Consider the following 11,848-nt stretch of genomic DNA (forward strand, 5'->3'; position numbering starts at 1 on the left):
GAACCATTTGTCCACCATGACCGTCGTTGTGTTTGGAGGAAAATGGGGGAGGTGTAAGGGTTTTCTTCCGCTGAAGGATCGGAGGACCAAAATGCATCGTGGTTAGTGTTAAACATCTTTTAATATAGACGAAAACCGAGAACACTACAAAAATACAACAATAAATGTGAAAACCGAAACAGTCCTGTGTGGTGAAACAAACAGACACGGAAACAATCACCCACAAAACAACAGTGAAACCCAGGCTACGCAAGTATGATTCTCAATCAGACACAACTAACACCTGCCTCTGATTGCGAACCATACTGGGCCGAACACAGAAAAACAACCTAGACACACACACAACATAGAATGCCCACCCAACTCACGTCCTGACCAACTAAAACAAACAATTAACACAATAACTAGGGTCAGAACGTGACAGGAGGCTTGCAAGCTGAAGTACACCATCCCAACCGTGAAGCACTGGGGTGGCAACATGTTGTGGAGGTGCTTTCTGCAGGAGGGACTGGTGCACTTCACAAAATATATGGCATCATGAGGATGGGAAATTATGTGGATACATTGAAGCAACATCTCAAGACATCAGTCAGGAAGTTAAAGCTTGGTCGCAAATGGGTCTTCCAAATGGACAATGACCCCAAGCATACTTCCAAAGTTGTGGCAAAATGGCTTAAGGACAACAAAGTCAAGGTATTGGAGTGGCCATCACAAAGCCCTGACCTCAATCCTATAGAACATTTTGTGGGCAGAACTGAAAAAGCGTGTGCGAGCAAGAGCCTACAAACCTGACTCGGTTACACCAGCTCTGTCAGGTGAATTTTGGCCCATTCCTCAACTTATTGTGGAAGGCTACCCAAAACGGTTGACCCAAGTTAAACAATTTAAAGGCAATGCTACCAAATACTAATTGAGGGTATGTAAACTTCTGACCCACTGGGAATGTGATGAAAGAAATAAAAGATGAAATAAATCATTCTACTATTCTGACATTTCATATTCTTAAAATAAAGTGGTGATCCTAACTGACCTGAGACAGGGATTTTTTTTTACTAGGATTAAATGTCAGTAATTGTGAACAACTGAGTTTAAATGTTTTTGGCTTCGGTGCATGTATACTTCCGACTTCAACTGTATGTTCCAAACAGGTTACCATGGTGATCAGACTAAATCAACTCTTTTAAGAAAGAGACGGATATGACTGTTCACTAGACGTTTTCTATTGATCCTTTTATTTAGTTATCTGGAACCGGTGTCGAATAAGAGGCAAATTAAATGCAAAACATCTTTTGTTTTCTGGTGTTTTTCCACATAGGCCCTAAATGAACAAAGCTTTCCCCACATCTATCTAAGATTTTTCTCCAGTGTGTGTTTGCTGGTGAGAATTTAGGTTCCCTGATTGACTGACTGAATCTCTTGCCACAATGATCACAGCTGTAAGGCTTCTCGCCAGTGTGTGTTCGCTGGTGTATAATCAGGGAGAAAGCTACAGCAAAGCTCTTCCCACACTGACAACAGCAAAAAGGTTTCTTTGTTGTGTGTATGCGCTGGTGTATAGTTAGTGTTTCTGAAGAAGCAAAGCTCTTTCCACACTGATAACAACTATAAGGCTTATCTCTGGTGTGTGTTCGCTGGTGTGTAGTCAGATTGGAAGCTACAGCAAAGCTCTTCCCACATAGACAGACATAAGGTTTCTCTCCTGTGTGTGTACGCTGATGTCTAGTCAAGGAGGAAGTTAGAGCAAAGCTCTTCCCACACTGATCACAGCTAAAATGCTTCACTCCAGTGTGTGTTAGTTGGTGTGTTGTCAGGTGGCCAGACTGACTGAAGCTCTTCCCACATTGATCACAGCTATAAGGCTTCACTCCAGTGTGTGTTAGCTTGTGTATGTTTAGGGCGCCCAAATAAGCAAAGCTTTTCCCACAATCTAGGCAGGGGTAAGGCCTCTCCCCTGAATGAATTCTCAGATGATATTTTAAGGTTTGAGAAGCAGTGAAACTCTTCCCACACTGAGAGCAGCAGTACGGTTTCTTTCCGGTGTGAATCCGCTGGTGAATAATGAAGCCACTTCGGCTTGTGAAATTCTTCCCACAGTCAGAGCAGCAATGGTGAAGTTTCTTCCCTGTACGCCTCTGCTGATGTTTCTTTAGATGTTCTGATTGGGAGAGACTCTTCTCTGTCTCTTCAGCAACATCATGTGGCTGAGGCTCCCCAGATGATAAGCCCCTCCCACTGAGAGAACGAGAGTTAGGGGTGTCCCCTGTGAAAGACATTGAATAATTAGGTTTTGGAAATGTGTGAATAAATATGCAAACTTTTTTTTTTTTAAGTGTTTGTTATTTCGCAGACGCTCTTGTCCAGAGAGAATTACAGCAGCAATTAGGGTTAAGTACCTTGCTCAAGGGCACATGGACAGATTGTTCACCTCGTCGGCTTAGAGATTCTAACCAGAAACCTTACAATTAGTGGCCCTGATCATCAATATACACTCAGTGGAGTGGCCAGTTTATTAAGTACACCCCCTCCGTTCACGAAACTGGATCGACAATTACTGGCCACTGAGTGTTTACTGTTTATCAATCCATAAACAGAAGTTACAGAATAAGATTTTGTTCATCCACACCCCCCATTGTTCTTACTTGATGATATCAAATCTCCCTCCTTGTGTCCTTCTCTCACAGTTCCACTCTGCCCTGGTGTTTTCCTGCAGTCGACCAGCCGCACAGAAACCCTCTTCAGACCCAGCAGTAAGGCGCTACCAGGAGAGTTGTGACCAGGGGTCTCCGGCAGGTTGGAGGGGGACGGACTAGCTCTGTCCTGGTGACCACAGAAAGTATTGTACATAGAATATCATTAGACCAAACATTTGATTACTTTAGTCTAAATCTCTGATTGGTGCATCCTTATAATACCTTCTTTCTCCTGAAGTGTGTAATCGTTCACTACTTTACACTTCAATCACTTCAGCAAATTTTTCAAATGTTAGTGGTAGATTTTTTTTTACAAATGTAAAAACGTATAACACTTCTAATTTTTCTAAATGGAAGTAGTACCATTGTAATGCCTCCTGTCTTATGTTCCGAACCTTTGAGTATTCATTGGAGTTGAACAAGTTTTTCACCCCTGAGCCAATCTTGGTTAACCCAGAACTAATGTCTCATGTAACACGTGTTAGGATGAGAGCTTAACAGATGCTAGAAGGAAGAGCTCCACCCTCTCAAGATATGGGCCGAATGTCCCCTCCCCTTTCCAAAATGTTGGCAAACGCCAACACCTGCGAAACCGTGATTTGTCGTAATAACCAGAGAAAAAAGCAAAACACCTGAACTACTGCTGCTCATTATGATGTAGTATTTAGAGCTAAATCCATCAATTCTTTGGTTGTACCTTCCACCCTGAATTAAATGAATGTCAATTTATAGAGTTATCCCCATGTACAATAGAGCCACTGCTTTCTGTTGCCTTTTACAGTTTGTTTCTAGCCTAAAGCGCTACAGAGTTATGTTATCCTATACATTTATATAATCAGGGTTTGGAGGGCATTAGCCCCTCACCCACCCCAAGCTCCACACCACTGGAATGGCCGTTGACAAATCCAACTGTCATGACGTTGCCCTCTTTGGGAACAGCAAGCCCCTCCCCCTCTCCCTGTCTGCAACCTTTTTGTCCTCTCGTGATTGAGAAAAACATGGTCCACTGAGAATTTCTCGAAGTTGGGGTTTTATTCGGAATTGCAGAAAAGGGCTGTCCCAGGATGCCCGACCCTAACTGGACTCATGGGCGGTCCTCTGATTTAGTTAAACTCCAAAGGGAATTGGAGTTTCCTTCAATAAAAAGTACAAAATCACATTACACAATTTTACAAACAGTATCATCCTCACTCATCTTATACAACAATTAGATGTAAACCTCATATCTGAGACTATTATATAAACAGTGTTATGGTAATGTGGCCGCACAGTCTCCCATGAGCTTCACCAAAATGTAACAAACGGACCAGTTCGTAGCTGGATTCTTCACCGATCTTTTATACATTCTCCGGAACATAAATGTTGTTCGGACCTCAAGTTCTGTGAGGTGGAAGAAATTCCTTTGTTCTCTATGAAAATTCACTCTCTCTCTCTATACTGTGGCCATGAGGAGATCATATCTTCGAGGAATTTACGACTTCTCTGACCGCAGCAGCCTAGTTGAAGGCGGCAGTCAGGGGGATGGGGCTTGCTGTACACAAAGAGGGCAACATCATGACAAAAGCCATCACTAGCCGGTGTCCACCCAGTACTCTGCCCTGAACTTTGTCACTAGCTGACTACCACCCGGTTGTGCTACCCTATGTACATAAACATGGAACACTGGTCACTTGAATAATGTTTACATACTGTTACCCACTTCATATGTATATACTGTATTCTAATCAAGGCCATGCTATTCAACTATTTATATATTTATTTATTTATTTATATATTTCAATCCTACGTATTCTACAGATATAGTAAATATTCCATCCACATAATGCCTCTACATCCTGGATGGAAAATGTTATCATGTGAAGAGCAGCCTTGAACATGTTCATCTTGTCTTAGTGTCATAAATAATCCTTGGTTCCTGCCTGTACTTGGTAAAGATATGAAGGGGGGCAACATGACCCCCTCCTCAGGACCATCTGTCAAAACGCCCAGAATATGTTGTATAAGTTAAGACAGGAGGCGGTGCCAGACGTGCCAGAACCAACCCTATGAACTATGTAACCAGTCTGTAACCAGTCTATTAGAGATGTAGCGGTACTGCCCCTGGGAGATACCTTCAGAACGGTACTTTATACTTCTAAGTTTGACTGACCTCTCCAGCATGCTGATAATTAACAATGATTCTTTTAAGATTGACTTTCAGTGTCCCTGTGTTGCATTTACACAACTATCCCATAATACACTACATGACCAAAGGTATAGGGACACTTGCTCGTCAAACAACTCTTAACAAAATCACAGGCATTAATATGGAGTTGGTCAACCTTTTGCTGCTATAACAGCCTCCACTCTGCTGGGAAGGCTTTCCACTAGATGTTGGCGCATTGCTGTTGGGACTTGCTTCAATTCAGCCATGAGCATTAGTGAGGTTGGGCATTGATGTTGGCCGTTTAGGCCTGGCTCGGGGTCCTAATTCAACCCAAAGGTGTTTGATGGGGTTGAGGACAGGGCTCTGTGCGGGCCAGTGAAGTTCTTCCACACCAATCTCGACAAAACATTTCTGTATTGACCTCACTTTGTGCACAGGAGCATTGTCATGCTGAAACAGGAAAGGGACTTCCCCAAACTGTTACCATAAAAGTTGGAAGGGCAGAATGTCATTGTATGCTATAGCGTTAAGAATTCCCATCACTGGAACTAAGGGGCCTAGCCCAAACCATGAAAAACAGTCCCAGACAATTATTCCTCCTCCACCAAACTTTACAGTTGGCACTATGCATTGGGGCAGGTAGCATTCTCCTGGCATCCACCAAACCCAGATTTGTCCGTCGAGCCTTACACCGCTCCAGCCGACGCTTCGCATTGCGCATGGTGATCTTAGGCTTGTGTGCGGCTGCTCAGCTATGGAAACCCATGTCATGAAACTCCTGACAAAGTTATTATGCTGACGTTGCGTCCAGAGGCAGTTTGGTACCCGGTATGAAATGTTGGAACTGAGGACAAACTATTTTTACGTGCTACGCGCTTCAGTACTCTGCGGTCCCATTCTGTGAGCTTGTGTTGCGTACCCCGTATTCTTATCGGCAGACTCAACAGCCTTGGTTTCTCATGACTGCCTCGCCTGGTTCACCAACTACTTCTCAGATAGTTCAGTGTGTCAAATCGGAGGGCCTGTTGTCTAGACCTCTGGCAGTCTCTATGGGATACCACAGGGTTCAATTCTCGGGCTGACTCTTTTCTCTGTGTATATCAATGATGTCATTCTTGCTGCGGGTGATTCCCTGATCCACCTCTACGCAGACGACAACATTCTATATACACTTGGCCCTTCTAAATGTAGCCGATGTGAAATGGCTAGCTAGTTAGCGGTGGTGCACGCTAGTGGCGTTTCAATCGGTGACGTCACTTGCTCTGAGACCTTGAAGTAGTGGTTCCCCTTGCTCTGCAAGGGCTGCGGCTTTTGTGGAGCGATGGGTAACGATGCTTCGAGGGTGACTGTTGACGTGTGCCGAGCGTCCCTGGTTCGTGGGACGGTCGTAAAGTCTTTACTGTTACATAAACAAATAACACAAGCTCTAAGGCCACAAGACTGTGTATCTCCTGCTATGCTCTCAACGTGAGGATCGGTACAAACAAAGTAATGGGACTTGCTGAAGCTGCCATCTTGTGCCGTTGTTTTCCACGTACATCTTTTCAAGAACTGACTGTTAACAAACCTCCAAACGAGCTTCAATGCCATACAACACTCCTTCCGTGGCCTCCAACTGCTCTTAAACGCTAGTAAAGCTAAATGCATGCTCTTCAACTGTTCCCTGCCTGCACCCTCCGGCCCGACTAGCATCACTACTCTGGACGGTTCTGACTTAGAATATGTGGACAACTACAAATACCTAGGTGTCTTGCTAGACTAAACTTTACTTCCAGACTCATATTAAACATCTCCAATCCAAAATTAAATCTAGAATTGGCTTCCTATTCACTCTGCCAAACATGCCCTCCTAAAACTGACTATCCTACCGATCCTTGATTTCTGCGATGTCATAGCTAGCTAGTGTTTGGTAGAAATTACAACATTGTTATTCAAATTACCTTTTATATTAGAATATTCTTCAATTAGTACTTTCTCACTGTCTGTTGGCCTGAGAGGAGCCTCTGGTGCCTAATGCTGGCAGTTTATTTACAATGCCTTGGTGATGAAACCTAAACTACATTCTACTGCATGATTAGTCTGTGTCAAATGCTGTTCTGCCAGGGCCAGGGGAACTCTCCCTCCAGTTTCTCTTACACATCGCAAATGGACACTGGATTTCATCCGTTGAGGGAAGGATCTAGTGTCCTATGTTGTATTATAATTTCTGTATAAACAAGCAGTAAATGACCGAGACAGACATTTGGCGCCATGTAAATCTTGCTGTCTGTTACTGTCTGTACCCTTGTATAATTTCACAAATCTGTTACTTATGGGAACTGAGGAGGACTATAAAAAGTAGTAACCCAACCCTGCTTATTTGGGCTTTTTGCTCTACACCATCTGGTGACCGTTAACCCTCCATTACTGCAGTAATTATTAATAAAGTTTGATGGTTTTGTAGAAATCTAAAAGTCTCTCCTTTTGATTAGAATAATTACACGTTGCAAAAGTCCATTGCATTGTAAGGTAACAGCGTGACAATGTTGTTTTTAACTGATGTAACGTTAGCTAGCTAATCATGTTTTGTGGAAAAATGTAGGACTGCCGTTTGGACATGAACTAGCTATCGTCAGCTGTTCTTGTCTGTTAGGTAACTTTAGTAATTTTTTAAACAAACCTTCCAGAAACAATTACACCTTTCATTGCCTGTTAGCTAGCTACAGAGGCTAGCTGCTGGACTTTGGACAAACAAGCTAACTTTAGCTACTAGCAGCTGTATAGTTGCCAAGCAACAGATGCTGACCAGGTTAGAACTCTGAGATGAGGCTGAAAATAAATTAGTATCAGAAATGCCACAAAAAGGAAGCACGTCATTGGTTCTTAAATGAACGGAAATGTGCACCTGAGGTAATGCTGGAACAGTGGAGGCAGCCCGTTTTCTTTGCGACTTGCGGTAAATAAATCAAGTTATTTTGTAGTTCTAAAATGTCGGAAACAATAACTGGCTTGACCATGCATAAGGTCATGTAACTTTTACTTGCAAAATGTATGACTGAACAAAAAGTGTGGTTGAATTTATTCTGCCACTGTCTTGTCAATGCATATTAACTAACAGGTTATAGAGCAAACAACGCAATTATCACTGGCTTCCTGGTGATTTTACCGCTACTGCAAGGTGTAGCTTTAGCCTCATTTCTCCATGGTCTTACTTTACCTGCTCGTTGCGCATTGCCTTGTATCAATGTGTGCGTTTTAGGCGAGTAGGCTGCTTTGCTGAAGGACATTTCCCTGGGTTTTATTGCCACCATTTTTTTTGTCCAGTTGTTCAAATGAATGATATGGAAGATCAAAGTTGATAACTAGACCTAGACATGTTATACACCACATTAGGCATACTGTTAATAAAAGTAAACCAAACTTACCCGATCCATAGTGGAAGCTATTCTTTCTTCAGCGTTTATTCAAATAAAAAAGTGACAGTACATCTGTAGCTAGCCTACACTACAGTTACTTTCTTTGTTGCAGAATTCAGATAAAAAACAGCTAGATCAGAGCGATCAGATGTCATTATCAATATCAAAACTTAAGTGGTGACAAATAAGTGTCTGATGTGGGCTAATCTTAGTTTCGAAAGATCCTGGATAAGATTTTACCTGATCTATTAAAGTCAATAAAACGTTCAACACCCTATTCACTAAGAATCATGTTGTCTGTTATCGTCTAACTCAACCCGAGAGTATGTTGGAACAACGTCCTCTTCGAGAGTCCAGATAGTTGTAATTATCTAAGGCCCAGTAATGGAAGACTGTAAAATACCAAACTGATTGCAGCAGCGCTATCCGTGCAGTGAACCAGAAAACCCCGATGTATGTTCAATCCGACGTCCTCAGTGTCCATTTACAGCAATGCAACCGTGGTCGAAGTCAAGACTTCCTGCGAGAGCTGTTGAAAAGCAATAAAACGCTCTTCTTCGGTATTATAAGCGCTTCGCATACATTTGTTAAGTGCATGTCGCCACCTACTGATTTGTCTGTTTATCAGCGTACTATTTTGTAGTACTATTCTGTAGAATGAAAACATTACACTTTGAAAAAAATGCCCAACCAACAAAAACCCTACACTCATTAAAACTTTAGAATTATTCCACTACTTTGGCCCTCTGATTCAACACCAGACCAGCAGACTGGGAGGACGGGATATTATCGTTCAAAATGCCTTGTAAACTCTGCAGTAAAATATTGTACACCCAAGTTCTTTGCAGCTGCCACCACATCTATCCACTGCGATTTACATTCTATTCCTGTGGTACAATTGACAACCATGGCCATGAACGCAACAACAACACAAAACCTTCCTGAAGCATGTTATTCCTATCATTCTCTATTGACCTCAGCCTAATCACAGGGATCCTCTCAGGATCCCTCACCCTGGACCCATCTTCCTCTACTACTCTCTTCACTGGTTCAGCATACAACACCTTCTGCACTACTGTGATCCTGGTAACCTCAACCTGTCTTTCTCTCACCGGACACATCTGATCCCCAGCACCATGTGTACCCCTACAACTGTACCACAGTAATATAATGTAAAACAGAGTGGATAGATGTTGTGGTGGCAGCTGTTGAGAAGTACTTGGGTGTACAATATTTTACTGCAGAGTTACAAGGTGTTTTGAAGGATAATATCCCGTCCTCCCAGTCTGCTGGCCTGGTGTTGAATCAGAGGGCCAAAGTAGTGGAATAATCATTATGTTTTAATGGGTGTAAGGTTAGTTTGTTTTTCACAAAGTGTAGTGAGTTATTACTACAGAATAGTAGTCTGATGCACAGCCAATACACTAAGTGGCAGCATGCACCAATAATAGTTTGCGGACCGCCATAACACTAACGAAGAAGACCACTTCCTTCACAGCTCAGCTCGGCTCTGTGAAGCGGAAGTAGTATACATCCACTGACTACTGTGGAGATTGCATTGTTGTAAATGCTTCATGGCCCCTGCAGATTTTGGATTAAACATACATCAGCTTTTACTGGTTCCCTGCGCGGATAGCGCTGCTGTAATCAGTCTGCTATTTTATAGGCTACACTTACTGGGCCTCAGACAATTAACTATCTGGACTCTTGAAGAGGACGTTGTTCCAACACTCTCGGGTGGAGGTAGACGATAAACAGATATAAGGATTGTTGGTGAATAGGGTGTTGAACATTTTCTTGACTCTAAAATAACCAGCAAAATCTTATCCAGGATCTTTCTGAAGTAAGATTACTTTAGATTAATCGAGTTTTGATATTTAAAAGGACGTTTGATTGCTTTGGTCTAGCTGTGACAAAGAAACTGTAGTGTAAACTAGCTACAGATTTACTGTCGCGTTTTTTATTTGAAGAAACGCTGAAGAAAGTATAGCTTCCACGATGGATCGGGTAAGTTTGGTTTACTTTTATTAACAGTATTCCTACTGTGGTGTATAACATGTCGAGGCCTAGTTTTAACAGTAGTTGATCTTCCATATCTCTTCGCTCCATTTGAACAAAATAAACAATGGTGGTAATAAACACGTGGGATATTTTGTCCTTCAGCAAAGTAGCCTACTAGCCTAAAGCGCACAGATTGATACAAGGCAATGCGCAACAAGCAGGTCAAGTCAGAACCATGGAGAAATGAGGGCAAAGCTACAATTTGCGGCACCGGGGTAAAGTCACGGGGAAGCCAAGGCAGAAAAAGAGCCATATTACAACCTATGTGTTGTGATAATTGCTTTGTTTGCTCTATAACCTGTTAGTTCATATGCCTTGACACAACCGAGACAAGAAGGTGGCTGAATAAATTCAAATACACCTTTTGTTCAATCAGTAAACCGGAGAGGAACATCAGTCCAGTTGAGTTCACAAAACATGTTGGATGTGAAACGGCTAGCAAGTTAGCGGGGTGCGCGCAAATAGCATTTCAATCGGTGAAGTCGCTCGCTTTGAGACCTTGAAGTAGTGGTTCCCCTTGCTCTGCAAGGGCCGCGGCTTTTGTGGAGCGGTGGGAACACAGACAACCGTCGTGGGTGACACTTTGTGCAGAGGGTCCCTGGTTCGAGCCTGGGTATGCGCGAGGCGACTGACTAAAGCTATACTGTTACACATGTAACAAACAGTTACACGACCTACAGAATGGTCAAGCAAATTACATTTTCCAACGTTTTCAGAATACTAAACAACTTGATTTAGATTTACCGCAGGTCAAAAAGGAAACTGGCGCTGCCTCCAATATTCAAGCACCATTTCAACGTCAACATCCTCTAATCACCTATGCTTAGTCTACGACAGTGACAACTAAAATATACAAAAAAACAGGGGTGCAATTTTCACTGGGGATGGAGTGAACATGTCCCCACCACATTCTGAAATTAAATTTTTTGTCCCCCCTGAGTTTTAACATTGTATTGTGATACTACATGAGGAGACGGTGTGCTTTAGGACCACGCGGACCCCTCCGGCTGTTCGTAGTGTGTAATCATTACGTCCACCCACTTCTGAAACCAAAGATGCGCCCCTGCCAAAACATGGTTTAGTCCGATCAACATAAGCCTAATATGATGCATCTATTCATGTGCATGCAAGTAGAAAAAAAACATGTTGACTCACCCAACTTGTAGAGAAATACCATCTTCCTCTGTCAATAAGTACATGCTTTTAGTTTTTTTTCTGTCCTCTGTGACCTGGCTAAGGTGCTTGCACACTAGCCTTGTAAACCTCTATTCATGGGAAACGATGCCCCAGGCCAGCTAGTTAATATCCTCTTTTCAAATGATTACTCTTTTTGAGAAGTAACTGTGAGATGCTCATCTCACTACACTGCCCCCCTCCCCAAATGTTTATTTTATTGTTTTAGATTCCTATGATATTCCTGTCGTGAGTGTTCAGTATTTTCTGCGCCTTCTTCGCTAAAAGTCTTGCAAATAAAACAGCACTATTGCTTTCATAAAGTGACCATTAGACTTAAAATGTTTGACAACATTTGTAGGTGTAACAGTTTATCAAATGTA

The 11,848-nt window shown here is 42.5% G+C and overlaps 1 long non-coding RNA gene across 1 annotated transcript; it reads right to left on the minus strand.

Annotated features, from left to right (window-relative positions):
- Nucleotides 1–102: 102 nt before the first annotated feature.
- LOC135554718 (uncharacterized) lies at nucleotides 103–8,752 on the minus strand. Its single transcript, XR_010457727.1, has 3 exons — nucleotides 8,241–8,752; nucleotides 2,640–4,663; nucleotides 103–2,260 (listed from the first exon to the last, which is right to left on the minus strand). It is a non-coding gene; the product is annotated as an uncharacterized LOC135554718 (long non-coding RNA).
- Nucleotides 8,753–11,848: the final 3,096 nt, after the last annotated feature.

This window comes from Oncorhynchus masou, chromosome 14 (genome assembly GCF_036934945.1).
Source record: "Oncorhynchus masou masou isolate Uvic2021 chromosome 14, UVic_Omas_1.1, whole genome shotgun sequence".
Taxonomy (NCBI): Eukaryota; Metazoa; Chordata; class Actinopteri; order Salmoniformes; family Salmonidae; genus Oncorhynchus; species Oncorhynchus masou.